Here is a 16,382-nt window from a genome sequence, read left to right on the forward strand (position 1 = left end):
ATCTTCTCAAAAGTCGGGGGTCGTCTTATACGCCGGTAACGGCATGCTGACACTTTTTAGGGTGGCGGCGTGAAGCCGCCGCCGCCCCCCCCCCCCTTCCAACAGAAGGGAAACTAAGTACAGGGGTGGGCAGGGGCTGCTGTCTCTTACCTGGCTCCGATCCCACGACAATCCGGTCCAGGAAGCGCGGCTGCTCCTTCATTCAGTTCGTCCACTGGATGTTCGCGCAGCTGCTCGGCTCCGCCTCCTCACCGGTGATTGGCCGCCAGAACTGTAGCTCAGGAAAGGCACACAGGCGGCCAATCAGCGGCGAGGAGGCGGAGCCGAGCGGCCCCGAGAAAATCGAGTGAAGGAGATGCAGGTAAGTGTGCCGTGCTTAGGTGCTGCTGCAAGCACATATGCTGGCTGCAGCAGCACCATACTGGAACAGGGGTCAGCAAGTGTCAGTGGGAGGAATAGTGCCCCATCATTGGTGTCACTGATACCAATGATGGGGCATTATTCCTCCCACTGACACCAACGATGGGGCACTTTTCCTCCCCCCCACTGACACCAACGATTGGGCACTATTCCTCCCCCCCCACTGACACCAATGATGGGGCACTTTTCCTCCCCCCCACTGACACCAACGATGGGACACTATTCCTCCCCCCCCCCACTGACACCAATGATGGGGCACTATTCCACCCCCCACTGACACCAACGATGGGGCACTATTCCTCCCCCCCCCCACTGACACCAATGATGGGATACTATTCCTCCCACTGACACCAATGTTGGGACACTATCCCTCCCACTGACACCAAAGATGGGGCACTATTCCACTGACACCAATGATGGGGTGCTATTCCTCCCACTGACACCAATGATGGGGCACTATTCCTCCCACTGACACCAATGATGGGGCACTATTCCCCCCACTGATACTAATGATGTGGCACTATTCCTGCCACTGATACCAATGATGGGGCACGATTCCTCCCACTGACACCAATGATGGGGCAGGATTCTTCCCACTGGTGTGCACTGGAAGAGGGGTAGTCTTATACGGCAAGTATAGCCCAAACACTACATTTTAACAGGAAAAGTAGGGGGTCGTCTTATACGCCGGATAATACGGTATATACATTCCATTATACATTGTATCATTATATACATTCCATTATACATTGTATCATTATATACATCCTATTATACATTGTATCATTATATACATTCCATTATACATTGCATCATTATAGACATCCATTATACATTGTATCATTATATACATCCCATTACACATTGTATCATTATATACATCCCATTATACATTGTATCATTATATACATCCCATTATACATTGTATCATTATATACATCCCATTATACATTGTATCATTATATAGATCCTATTATACATTGTATCATTATATACATCCCATTATACATTGTATCATTATATACATCCTATTATACATCGTATCATTATATACATCCCATTATACATCGTATCATTATATACATCCTATTATACATTGTATCATTATATACATCATATTATAGATTGTATCATTATATACATCCATTATACATTGTATCATTATATACATCCATTATAGATTGTATCATTATATACATCCATTATACATTGTATCATTATATACATCCATTATACATTGTATCATTATATACATCCATTATACATTGTATCATTATATACATCCATTATACATTGTATCATTATATACATCCCATTATACATTGTATCATTATATACATCCCATTACACATTGTATCATTATATACATCCCATTATACATTGTATCATTATATACATCCCATTACACATTGTATCATTATATACATCCCATTATACATTGTATCATTATATACATCCCATTACACATTGTATCATTATATACATCCCATTATACATTGTATCATTATATACATCCCATTATACATTGTATCATTATATACATCCTATTATACATTGTATCATTATATACATTATATTATACATTGTATCTCTCTAACTCTTGGCATAGAGAAAAATACTGTGTTTAAAAAAAAAAAAAATTTTAAAATAGCATACAAAATAAAGGCAAAATCCCTAAATGAAGATTTGATCTAGTTCAGTGCCAGGGTAAGTGTTTGGGTCAAGGTCAGGGTCAAAGGTCAGGATTTTTTTTTTTTAATTGGTATCAGCCCAATTTGTGCTGAAAAAAACGCGATATAATCCACCTGGATGTACGAAGTAGTATTGATGATACGGATGGTTTTACTAACACGGGTCGAAGTTGCAAAACTGTGCTTAGGCATTAAGATTTGTTTTACCCTCAGGCATGAAGGGGTTAGAAACAGACCGACCTCAATCCATTATTCCAATATTTCAGGAAGTGAGATCAGAGTCAGCCAATGTGACCGTTTATTGGCCAGTCCTGCATTGTAGTGATCCCTGCTGGTGGGAATTAGTATTATACAGGATTTATGGCGCCAACAGTTGACGCAGCGCAGTACAATGTAATGGGAGACAATACAGCTACAATACCAATGATTGCAGGAGGAATCAGGGGCCCGGCTCCGGAGAGCTTACAATCCAAGAGTATAATGGGGGTGTCACGTCCCTTCATGTAGGGAACCCTAACATTTTTGTAGTCAATGCACTTTAAGGTACCCAAAGATTGCAAAAAATAAATATATAGTGTTGCGCTCCCATTCCTCAAATCAATATATTGTTATTAAAATTAGATCTCTATAAATCAGAATGATGTGTGTGAATAAACATAAATACTAATATTCTAATACTTTAAATTGATACAAATAAATAATGTGCATGAAAAGTGAACAATAACAATAAATCACTAAAAAAATGTTAAAAATATAAAAAATAAAATATAAAAAATATAAAAATAAAAATAAAGATAATGTCCCAAAAAGTGACTTTGTGCTGGAAAATCTTCAATCTACAATAATTATAAATCGGTGACTGCTTGTGAATCCTCCCTCCAGTGAAGATGTGCGCTCACCTCATAAGAAGCCTGCAATTAGGCTATATAAGCTTGCGGTTCACCTCCTTTGGAACCTGCTTGTTTGGAACTCCTGCTTTAAGATATCCATGGTGTGCGACATATGCTATAGGATGAATCTCCTCTCCAGAGGGTGCAACTCCTCTATACTTTCATCTCCATGCGATTCTCCACATACAAAAAAAATCTCGACATGGTGCTTTATCTTTTATATAAGTATGCCTTTTATTTGCTGATGATATGGCACTCACATATAAAGTGTGCGGATAGTGGTAGCACAAATGCAATCCTAAACCGCCGCTGATTATCGGAGCTGTGTACTCGTGGTCCGGCAAACAAACTGACTCCCTCCGAGTGACGTTACAGTCCCACCCCTACGCGTTACGCCACTGGTCACGTGGCTTCATCAGGGGGATTTGATTGGTCCGTCACTCGCATATTGTCGGCTTATAAAGCACGGCACGGCCATTTTATTGACTATCTGATGGGGGTAGCCATTTTTCTGGTGGTAGATATGAATGAATACACGCTGTCTTCCTCTGCTACATATGATACAATTATCTCTCTAATCACCCCGGAGGGACACATAGTATCACAACTCCGCAATCAGCGCGGATATAACTAATCTCTTAAAAAACAAGATATATTGCTGGTACATCCATATGTGAAATAAGCAAATGATACCAAAATATAAAACATTTAAAATTACATCAATAAACATGTTGTTTTAATCCATCATGGCAAAATAATATATTTAAAAATAAAAAAAAAAAAAATAAAAAAAAAAAAAATATATATAAAATAAAATAAAAATAATAAGAATAAAAATACATGTGAAATTAAATAAGAGAACAAAAAAATAATAAATATAAATAAAAAATTTTTTCTAGATCTGACTTTAGTGAACACAGATGAAGGGATAATAACTAAAAATTATTTTAAAAAAACTGATCGTAACTCATATATCCCTGTCAATAGCTGCCATTATAGATCATGGATCAAAAATGTACCAAGGGGACAATTTTATAGGTTGAGACGTAATTGTACTAATATTGAAGATTACAGAGAACAAAGTCAAGTACTCGTTCAAAGATTTGTAGACAAGGGTTATAAGAAAGAAACTATATTGGAAGAAAGAAGTAAAATAGAACTCATAGACAGAACAACATTGTTAGAGAAGAAGAAGAAACAAAAGGTCAGAGAACATGAATTGTCTATAGTATTACCGTATAATAGACAATATAGAGATGTCCAAAAAATTATAAATAAACATTGGAATATACTCCAACTTGATAAAACATTGAAGAATATCGTTAAAGAACAACCCAAGTTCATCTATAAAAGAGCACCAAATATTCGTGACCGAGTAGTTAAAAATGTGTTAGAACCCCCCCAAACTTTGAAAAACACTCTAAGTTTCTTTAGTGGAACTGGGTTTTACAAATGTGGTCGGTGCTACAGTTGTAGAAAAACACACTCAAATCCAAGACACAGAGAGTCATTTACAAATCCGAGGAATGGGAAACAATATAAAATAGACCAATTCATTTCTTGTGACAGTACAGGTGTAGTGTACGCCTTAAAATGTCCCTGCAATTATCTATATATAGGTCGCACAAAGAGAAGCCTGAAAGAACGCATGCAAGAACACGTACACAATATAGACATAGGATTTAAATACCATCATTTATCAGTACATTTTAAAATTCACCACAATCAAGATATAAATAAAATAGAATTTTGGGGTATCACTAAACATAATCCCCACTGGAGGGGGGATAATTTAGTACGCGAAATAAGTAAAAAGGAATCATTTTGGATTTATGAGTTGGGCAGTTTAGCACCAGGAGGATTAAACAAGGATTTTGATTTATCATGTTTTATTAGTGACATTTAGATTGGGAAATATACGTTACACTTACCATTATAATTTAGTTCAATATTAATATAAAGAGGTTGAGTAAGGTGTGGCGGGCAATATACGTTACACTTATCATCATAATTTAGTACAACAATAATATAAAGAGGTTTAGTAAGGTGTGGTGGAGATAAAAAGGAATAGGATTAGGACGATATTATGTTCTGATTATCTCTCACCATACATTCTTGTTACACCTTATTAAACTAGTTCCCAATCAGGGCTTATCCTAGTGATATTATAGGTTGTCTTTATAAATATATGTATTCATTTATATATCAATATATGGGGAAGTGTATATCATATACTTCATTTATATATTTTTTAATTTTTGTTAGTGTTTCAGCATAAAATAATTTTTTTATTTATATTTATTATTTTTTTTGTTCTCTTATTTAATTTCACATGTATTTTTATTCTTATTATTTTTATTTTATTTTATATTTTTTTTTTTTTTTTTTTTTTTAAATATATTATTTTGCCATGATGGATTAAAACAACATGTTTATTGATGTAATTTTAAATGTTTTATATTTTGGTATCATTTGCTTATTTCACATATGGATGTACCAGCAATATATCTTGTTTTTTAAGAGATTAGTTATATCCGCGCTGATTGCGGAGTTGTGATACTATGTGTCCCTCCGGGGTGATTAGAGAGATAATTGTATCATATGTAGCAGAGGAAGACAGCGTGTATTCATTCATATCTACCACCAGAAAAATGGCTACCCCCATCAGATAGTCAATAAAATGGCCGTGCCGTGCTTTATAAGCCGACAATATGCGAGTGACGGACCAATCAAATCCCCCTGATGAAGCCACGTGACCAGTGGCGTAACGCGTAGGGGTGGGACTGTAACGTCACTCGGAGGGAGTCAGTTTGTTTGCCGGACCACGAGTACACAGCTCCGATAATCAGCGGCGGTTTAGGATTGCATTTGTGCTACCACTATCCGCACACTTTATATGTGAGTGCCATATCATCAGCAAATAAAAGGCATACTTATATAAAAGATAAAGCACCATGTCGAGATTTTTTTTGTATGTGGAGAATCGCATGGAGATGAAAGTATAGAGGAGTTGCACCCTCTGGAGAGGAGATTCATCCTATAGCATATGTCGCACACCATGGATATCTTAAAGCAGGAGTTCCAAACAAGCAGGTTCCAAAGGAGGTGAACCGCAAGCTTATATAGCCTAATTGCAGGCTTCTTATGAGGTGAGCGCACATCTTCACTGGAGGGAGGATTCACAAGCAGTCACCGATTTATAATTATTGTAGATTGAAGATTTTCCAGCACAAAGTCACTTTTTGGGACATTATCTTTATTTTTATTTTTATATTTTTTATATTTTATTTTTTATATTTTTAACATTTTTTTAGTGATTTATTGTTATTGTTCACTTTTCATGCACATTATTTATTTGTATCAATTTAAAGTATTAGAATATTAGTATTTATGTTTATTCACACACATCATTCTGATTTATAGAGATCTAATTTTAATAACAATATATTGATTTGAGGAATGGGAGCGCAACACTATATATTTATTTTTTGCGGTTTATCACATTGGTAGTTATGTGCTAGAGGTTTGCGATCCAGCATTAGAGTGTATTAATTAGGAGTTTTTGTTCACTTTCTGGCTCGCAAGATATTTCTAATATTTTACCCAAAGATTGGCAAATTCTGTCTACAATCTCATGTTTGTGGCTGCCGTTAAAGTGTTCCTGAACCCCCCGCAGTACAGTCTGTCTGTAAATGCAGGAAAGCATGCTTGTTATACTCACCGTGGAACCTAAGGGGTTAATCCTCCGCGTTGTGTAAAAAGGCTGTTTGATCCTGTCTTCTCTGATCCTCCCCTTCTTCCAGTGCCTCCCTCTTTTCTCCTGATAAGACATATCCTGTGGAGTCACTCTGCACATGCTCAGTTTAGTGTGTATGGCTAGAGAGGGTTTTTTTTTTCTTGGAAGAGTGCATGTGATAAGCAAAGGGCCAATCAGCGCTGTCCAGACAAAGGGTCAGGGGTTCTGCATTCTTCTAGAGCAAAATTAAAACTCCTACAAGCATTAGCCAGTGGTGGGCTGGACTCACAAGACTGTTCTATACTGCTTATGAGAAAAGGAATTTAGCAGTTAATATTTACTAAAATAATTGAATTTCCATGTTCTGTGTACTGTGGGAGAGCGGATATAGTGAATGCGGGGTCCGGGGAGAGCGGATATAGTGAATGCGGGGTCCGGGGAGAGCGGATATAGTGAATGCGGGGTCCGGGGAGAGCGGATATAGTGAATGTGGGGTCCGGGGAGAGCGGATATAGTGAATGTGGGGTCCGGGGAGACCGGATATAGTGAATGCGGGGTCCAGGGAGAGCGGATACAGTGAATGCGGGGTCCGGGGAGAGCGGATATAGTGAATGCGGGGTCCGGGGAGAGCGGATATAGTGAATGCGGGGTCCGGGGAGAGCGGACACGGTGAATGCGGGGTCCGAGGAGAGAGGATATGGTGAATGCGGGGTCCGGGGAGAGCGAATATAGTGAATGAGGGGTCCGGGGAGAGCGGATATAGTGAATGCGGGGTCCGGGGAGAGCGGATATAGTGAATGCGGGGTCCGGGGAGAGCGGATATAGTGAATGCGGGGTCCGGGGAGAGCGGATATAGTGAATGCGGGGTCCGGGAGAGCGGATATAGTGAATGCGGGGTCCGGGGAGAGCGGATATAGTGAATGCGGGGTCCGGGGAGAGCGGATATAGTGAATGCGGGGTCCGGGGAGAGAGGATATAGTGAATGCGGGGTCCGGGGAGAGCGGATATAGTGAATGCGGGGTCCGGGGAGAGCGGATATAGTGAATGCGGGGTCCGGGGAGAGCGGATATAGTGAATGCGGGGTCCGGGGAGAGCGGATATAGGGAATGCGGGGTCCGGGGAGAGCGGATATAGTGAATGAGGGGTCCGGGGAGAGCGGATATAGTGAATGCGGGGTCCGGGGAGAGCGGATATAGTGAATGCGGGGTCCGGGGAGAGAGGATATAGGGAATGGGGGGTCCGGGGAGAGCGGATATAGTGAATGCGGGGTCCGGGGAGAGAGGATATAGGGAATGGGGGGTCCGGGGAGAGCGGATATAGGGAATGGGGGGTCCGGGGAGAGCGGATACAGTGAATGCGGGGTCCGGGGAGAGCGGATATAGTGAATGCGGGGTCCGGGGAGAGAGGATATAGGGAATGGGGGGTCCGGGGAGAGCGGATATAGTGAATGCGGGGTCTGGGGAGAGCGGATATAGGGAATGGGGGGTCCGGGGAGAGCGGATATAGGGAATGGGGGGTCCAGGGAGAGCGGATACAGTGAATGCGGTGTCCGGGGAGAGCGGATATTGTGAATGCGGGGTCCGGGGAGAGCGGATATAGTGAATGCGGGGTCCGGGGAGAGCGGATATGGTGAATGCGGGGTCCGGGGAGAGCGGACACGGTGAATGAGGGGTCCGGGGAGAGCGGACACGGTGAATGCGGGGTCCGGGGAGGGCAGATATAGTGAATGCGGGGTCCGGGGAGAGCGGATATAGTGAATACGGGGTCCGGGGAGAGCGGATATGGTGAATGCGGGGTCCGGGGAGAGCGGATATAGTGAATGCGGGGTCCGGGGAGAGAGGATATAGGGAATGGGGGCTCCGGGGAGAGCGGATATAGTGAATGCGGGGTCCGGGGAGAGAGGATATAAGGAATGGGGGGTCCGGGGAGAGCGGATATAGGGAATGGGGGGTCCGGGGAGAGCGGATACAGTGAATGCGGGGTCCGGGGAGAGCGGATATAGTGAATGCGGGGTCCGGGGAGAGAGGATATAGGGAATGGGGGGTCCGGGGAGAGCGGATATAGTGAATGCGGGGTCTGGGGAGAGCGGATATAGGGAATGGGGGGTCCGGGGAGAGCGGATATAGGGAATGGGGGGTCCAGGGAGAGCGGATACAGTGAATGCGGTGTCCGGGGAGAGCGGATATTGTGAATGCGGGGTCCGGGGAGAGCGGATATAGTGAATGCGGGGTCCGGGGAGAGCGGATATGGTGAATGCGGGGTCCGGGGAGAGCGGACACGGTGAATGAGGGGTCCGGGGAGAGCGGACACGGTGAATGCGGGGTCCGGGGAGGGCAGATATAGTGAATGCGGGGTCCGGGGAGAGCGGATATAGTGAATACGGGGTCCGGGGAGAGCGGATATGGTGAATGCGGGGTCCGGGGAGAGTGGATATAGTGAATGCGGGGTCCGGGGAGAGTGGATATAGTGAATGCGGGGTCCGGGGAGAGCGGATATAGTGAATACGGGGTCCGGGGAGAGCGGATATAGTGAATGCGGGGTCCGGGGAGAGTGGATATAGTGAATGCGGGGTCCGGGGAGAGTGGATATAGTGAATGCGGGGTCCGGGGAGAGTGGATATAGTGAATGTGGGGTCCGGGGAGTGAAAGTGTCCGGACTGGAAGGGGGGAAAGTCTCCGGACTGCAAGGGGGGGAAAGTGTCTGGACTGGAAGGGGGTGAAAGTGTCCGGACTGGAAGGGGGGGAAAGTGTCCGGACTGGAAGGGGGGGAAAGTGTCCGGACTGGAAGGGGGGGGGGGGAAAGTGTCCGGACTGGAAGGGAGGGGGGGAAAGTGTCCGGACTGGAAGGGGGGGGGGAAAGTGTCCGGACTGGAAGGGGGGGGGAAAGTGTCCGGACTGGAAGGGGGGGAAAGTGTCCGGACTGGAAGGGGGTAAAAGTGTCCGGACTGGAAGGGGGGGAAAGTGTCCGGACTGGAATGGGGGGAAAGTGTCCGGACTGGAAGGGGGGGAAAGTGTCCGGACTGGAAGGGGGGGAAAGTGTCCGGACTGGAAGGGGGGGAAAGTGTCCGGACTGGAAGGGGATGAAAGTGTCCGGACTGGAAGGGGGGGAAAGTGTCCGGACTGGAAGGGGGGAAAGTGTCCGGACTGGAAGGGGGTGAAAGTGTCCGGACTGGAAGGGGGGAAAGTGTCCGGACTGGAAGGGGGTGAAAGTGTCCGGACTGGAAGGGGGTGAAAGTGTCCGGACTGGAAGGGGGGGAAAGTGTACGGACTGGAAGGGGGGGAAAGTGTTCGGACTGGAAGGGGGGGAAAGTGTCCGGACTGGAAGTGGTTAAAGCCTTTTCGGACCCACATTGAAAATCCTTGGTTACATAATTAGTCTGCCTGAAAAAAGACAAAAGTCCATCCAGTTCAACCAATAAAAAAAATGTAAAAAGTAGGGCGGCGTGGAAGAGGTTAAATAGGAAGTTCATGGGAGGAGCAAAGAGTTCAAGGTTCACAAGAAACAATGTACAAGACAAGATTATCCAACAGATCAGACAGGGAGCTGTCCAGCATGTCAGGTGGCTCAGCAAGAAGAGCTACTGCCAGACACAGCAGAGGTTCTGGGTTCAGATCCAGGCTTTGAGTTCAGATCCAGGCTTTGGGTTCAGATCCAGGCTTTGGGTTCAGATCCAGGTTCTGGGTTCAGATCCAGGCTTTGGGTTCAGATCCAGGCTTTGGGTTCAGATCCAGGCTTTGGGTTAGATCCAGGTTCTGGGTTCAGATCCAGGCTTTGGGTTCAGATCCAGGCTTTTGGTTCAGATCCAGGTTCTGGGTTCAGATCCAGGTTCTGGGTTCAGATCCAGGCTTTGGGTTCAGATCCAGGTTCTGGGTTCAGATCCAGGCTTTGGGTTCAGATCCAGGCTTTGGGTTCAGATCCAGGTTCTGGGTTCAGATCCAGGTTCTGAGTTCAGATCCAGGCTTTGGGTTCAGATCCAGGTTCTGGGTTCAGATCCAGGCTTTGGGTTCATATCCAGGTTCTGGGTTCAGATCCAGGCTTTGGGTTCAGATCCAGGTTCTGGGTTCAGATCCAGGCTTTGGGTTCAGATCCAGGTTCTGAGTTCAGATCCAGGTTCTGGGTTCAGATCTAGTCCCTGATGGCCTTGCCTTATATTCCTGTAGGACCACAAGAGAAGAGAATGGTGTCACCAGGACAGGAAGACACCAACAGCCATAGAACCTTGCCGGGAGTGGTGGGCCGTCTCTGGTCCAATACGATTCTATGTACAATATTTGTGAACGTTTCCAATCTTCTATGAGTCGGTGTTTTGCTCCCATTAGAATGTTTCTCTGTAGGGAGGAGGTCGGAATACATGGAGGTTTTCCTCACTCTACACTTCCATTGTTCTTGACCTTCCACTGTGCGGATATTTTTATCCGGCCTCAATACGCTTTCTGTTCTGAAGTTTTAAAAGCTCGGGAATAATTGGCGGCTGGCTGTGATCAGGACTCCTCTGTGGGTGTCACATAATGTTTTGTTCTCGCTGTCGGTTGTGAGGATTTCTGTAAATGAACGCCATGTACAGCGCTGAGCGCACCATCTGCACGCACCTGACTTCACTTGTCACCTCGCTGAATCCTACAGAACTCCAATGAGAACGTTTCCTCTGTTGCTGCCCTTGTTTGGTGTCGGGTGTTTGTTGGACTTGTATTACTCCCTCGCCCTTCGGGACGGCATAACCGGCTCATTGTGTCTGACGTTGTGCAACAAGAAGAGGAATTGGGGGGAGGGGGGTGATAATTGTCAGATGCAGAACAAGTCCGCATAGCACTCCAGTGTGCTCCATAGAGCGGCCCATGGCTGGTTAGGAGAAGCGTCGGCTCCAAAGGTACGATGTTGGTGTAGAACAGAGCTGGTCAACCTTCTAGATATGGGGGGCCTCAGGTGCAGCCCTTGACATTACCAAAGGGCCACACATAAAATTCAGTGAATATTCAGTGTCATGATAACATGATATATTCAAAGAATATGGGAATGATACAGGAGATGGTCAGAGACTGTGGGCATGGTACAGGAGATGGTCAGAGACTGCAGACATAGTACAGGAGATGGTCAGAGACTGTGGGCATGGTACAGGAGATGGTCAGAGACTGCGGGCATGGTACAGGAGATGGTCAGAGACTGCGGGCATGGTACAGGAGATGGTCAGAGACTGTGGGCATGGTACAGGAGATGGTCAGAGACTGCGGGCATGGTACAGGAGATGGTCAGAGACTGCAGACATGGTACAGGAGATGGTCAGAGACTGTGGGCATGGTACAGGAGATGGTCAGAGACTGTGGGCATTGTACAACAGATGGTAAGAGACTGCAGACATAATACAAGAGATGGTCAGAGACTGTGGGCATTGTACAACAGATGGTAAGAGACTGTGGGCATGGTACAAGAGATGGTCAGAGACTGTTGGCATGGTACAAGAGATGGTCAGAGACTGTGGGCATTGTACAACAGATGGTAAGAGACTGTGGGCATGGTACAGGAGATGGTCAGAGACTGTGGGCATGGTACAGGAGATGGTCAGAGACTGTGGGCATGGTACAGGAGATGGTCAGAGACTGTGGGCATGGTACAAGAGATGGTCAGAGACTGTGGGCATGGTACAGGAGATGGTCAGAGACTGTGGGCATGGTACAGGAGATGGTCAGAGACTGTGGGCATGGTACAGGAGATGGTCAGAGACTGTGGGCATGGTACAAGAGATGGTCAGAGACTGTGGGCATGGTACAGGAGATGGTCAGAGACTGTGGGCATGGTACAGGAGATGGTCAGAGACTGTGGGCATGGTACAGGAGATGGTCAGAGACTGTGGGCATGGTACAGGAGATGGTCAGAGACTGTGGGCATGGTACAGGAGATGGTCAGAGACTGTGGGCATGGTACAGGAGATGGTCAGAGACTGTGGGCATGGTACAGGAGATGGTCAGAGACTGTGGGCATGGTACAGGAGATGGTCAGAGACTGTGGGCATGGTACAGGAGATGGTCAGAGACTGTGGGCATGGTACAGGAGATGGTCAGAGACTGTGGGCATGGTACAGGAGATGGTCAGAGACTGTGGGCATGGTACAGGAGATGGTCAGAGACTGTGGGCATGGTACAGGAGATGGTCAGAGACTGTGGGCATGGTACAGGAGATGGTCAGAGACTGTGGGCATGGTACAGGAGATGGTCAGAGACTGTGGGCATGGTACAGGAGATGGTCAGAGACTGTGGGCATGGTACAGGAGATGGTCAGAGACTGTGGGCATGGTACAGGAGATGGTCAGAGACTGTGGGCATGGTACAGGAGATGGTCAGAGACTGTGGGCATGGTACAGGAGATGGTCAGAGACTGTGGGCATGGTACAGGAGATGGTCAGAGACTGTGGGCATGGTACAGGAGATGGTCAGAGACTGTGGGCATGGTACAGGAGATGGTCAGAGACTGTGGGCATGGTACAGGAGATGGTCAGAGACTGCAGACATAATACAAGAGATGGTCAGAGAATGTGCACATGGTACAGGAGATGGTCAGAGACTGCAGACATAATACAAGAGATGGTCAGAGACTTCAGACATGATACAAGCATTAGTGCACACAAAAAGTGCCAAAGGTCCACATGCGCCCCCCCGGGTTGGGTAGGTGTAGCGTGTTGTAGCAGTCAGTAAGCACACAGGGTCCCAGTTAGCCAAAAACGATGTATTAAAAAGTAGTTCAATGGCACAAACAGGTCCGGCTGGGAGGCTCACCCATCCGGGATCACTGAAAGCAGTGCAGTGCAGAGACAGTGGTCTGTAGACTCAAGAGTTGCTGACAACGTCTGCCATGAGGGGTGGAGTGCAGCCTTTGTCGATCCAACCCAAAAAGGTAGCTTCCTGAAAAGGTAGATGTAGTCTCTGCTTTGTTCCTACTCCACTGGAACCTTTCCCTATCACTAGTGCTGTCCCTGACAGATGGGGAACCTGTCCCTACACTAGCCACTTGCATAAAGCACGCCAAGCCCAGGGGTCAGATGGGGCATGAGCATCCATGCATGAGTTGAGTTTCCCTCAATTTCCTCTTCCATCTGCATTCCTGCAGCGGTTGAGCTCTGCTCTGTAGTCTATAGGATCCTTTAGGTCATTACACTGCTCTCTGGACCTTGTCTGGTCATTTTTGTCCCCCATTTTCCTCCAGATAGGCCACCAAGGGAGATTCTGACAGCTCCAATCATTTTTCCATGAATTTGCCAATGTTTAAAGCATGCCTGCTCATCGCTCTGCGCTCTGTAGTCTATGGGAACCTTTAGAGCAATGCACAGGTCATTAGACTGCATTTGGGACCTTGTCTGGTCATATTTGTCCTTCCCATGTTCTACAGATTAGCCCTCCAGGGAGTGTCTGACAGATCCCACCTCTTTTCCATTAGTTTGCCCATGTTTAGAGCATGTTTGCTCATCTCTCTTCTCTCTACAGTCTATGGCAGGGATGTCAAACTGGCAGCCCTTTAGCTGTTGCAAAACTACAAGTCCCATCATGCCTCCGCCATTGGGAGTCATGCTTGTAACTGCCAATCTTGCAATGCCTCATGGGACTTGTAGTTTGGCAACAGCTGGAGGGCCGCCAGTTTGACACCTCTGGTCTATGGGAACCTTTAGTCATGTACAGGTCATTAGACTGCATTTTGGACTTTGGTCATTCTTGTTCCCCCCTTTCCTCCAGATAAGCCATCCAGGGAGTGGTTGCCAGCTCCCAGCTCTTTTCCATGAATGTTCCCATGTTTGGAGCAAGCCAGCTCAACCCTTTGCTCTCTGTAGTCTATGGGAACCTTTAGAGTCATGCACAGGCCATTGCACCACTTTTTGAACTTTGGTCACTTTTTTCCCTCCAGATAAGTCATATTTGTCCTTCCCATGTCCTACAGATAAGCCTTCCAGGGAGTGTCTGACAGATCCCACCTCTTTTCCATGAGTTTGCCCATGTTTAGAGCATGTTTGCTCATCTTTCTTTTCTCTATAGTCTATGGGAACCTTTAGAGTCATCCAGAGGCCATTACGCCACTTTTTGAACTTTTTTTTCCCCTCCAGATAAGCCATCCAGGGAGGGCCTTCACAGCTTTCATCTCCTTTCCATGAATTTGCCCATGCTTAGAGCATGCCAGCTCAACCCTTTGCTTTCTGTAGTCTATGGGAACCAGGGGCGGACTGACCATTTGGAAACTCAGGCACTGCCCGAGGGCCCAGGGTCAGTAGGGGGCCCCATTAGATGCCCCTGGTACCTTTTTCATAGGCTTTTTTTTTAGTTTGGGCAAGGACACAGGGGCCCCATGATCCTCTATTGCCTGGGGGCCCCATGAGTTGTCAGTCCGCCCCTGATGGGAACCTTGCACAGGCCAATACACCACTTTTTGAACTTTGGTCACTTTTTTCCCCTCCAGATAAGCCATCCAGGACAGTTTTCATCTCTTTTCCATGAATGTGCCCATGCTTAGAGCATGCCTACCTGTCCGTCTCCTCTCCATAGTCTATGGCAGGGGTCTCCAAACTATGGCCCTCCAAGTGTTGAGGAACTGCAAGTCCCATGAGGCCTTGCAAGACTCTGATAGCCACAGGCAAGACTCCCAGAGGCAGAGGCATGATGGGACTTGTAGTACTTCAACAGCTGGACGGCCATAGTTTGGAGACCCCAGGTCTATGGGAACCTTTTTTGTCATGCACAGGTCACACCAGGGGCGGACTGACCATTTGGAAACTCGGGCACTGCCCGAGGGCCCGGGGTCAGTAGGGTGTCCCCATGAGATGCCCCTGGTACCTTTTTCATAGGCTTTTTTGAGTTTGGGCAAGGACACAGGGGCCCCATGATTCCCTATTGTTCGGGGGCCCCATGAGTTGTCAGTCCGCCCCTGATGGGAACCTTTAGAGTCATGCACAGGCCAATACACCACTTTTTGAACTTTGGTCACTTCTTTCCCCTCCAGATAAGCCATCCAGGACAGCTTTCATCTCTTTTCCATGAATTTGCCCATGCTTAGAGCATGCCTACCTGTCCGTCTCCTCTCCATAGTCTATGGCAGGGGTCTCCAAACTATGGCCCTCCAAGTGTTGAGGAACTGCAAGTCCCATGAGGCCTTGCAAGACTCTGATAGCCACAGGCAAGACTCCCAGAGGCAGAGGCATGATGGGACTTGTATTACTTCAACAGCTGGACGGCCATAGTTTGGAGACCCCAGGTCTATGGGAACCTTTTTAGTCATGCACAGGTCACACCAGGGGTGGACTGACCATTTGGAAACTCGGGCACTGCCCGAGGGCCTGGGGTCAGTAGGGGGCCCCATGAGATGCCCCTGGTACCTTTTTCATAGGCTTTTTTGAGTTTGGGCAAGGACACAGGGGCCCCATGATATCCTATTGCCCGGGGGCCCCATGAGTTGTTAGTCTGCCCCGGGTCATACCTTACCTTGTGTGAAAAATGTCACATATTAGAGGAACCGGTATTTCCTTTGGGATCCCACAGAAATAAAGATGAATGTGGAGTGAATGCGCCGGTGAATGCGCCGGTACACGATTCACAGCCCGGGGTTTATTACGGATGTGTTTTCCCTGTCTGGCCAGGAATGATTATATGTTTTGTGTGTAAAATATTATGTTCA

The 16,382-nt window shown here is 46.5% G+C and overlaps 1 protein-coding gene across 1 annotated transcript in view; it reads left to right on the top strand.

The window, feature by feature from the left end:
* The window catches only part of CRTAC1 (cartilage acidic protein 1), a 604,943-nt gene that overhangs the window by 518,367 nt on the left and 70,194 nt on the right, over positions 1–16,382 (top strand). The window lies entirely within an intron of this gene.

Source organism: Staurois parvus, unplaced genomic scaffold (assembly GCF_062004578.1).
Source record: "Staurois parvus isolate SC_StPar_1 unplaced genomic scaffold, SC_StPar_1.0 ptg001463l, whole genome shotgun sequence".
Taxonomy (NCBI): domain Eukaryota; kingdom Metazoa; phylum Chordata; class Amphibia; order Anura; family Ranidae; genus Staurois; species Staurois parvus.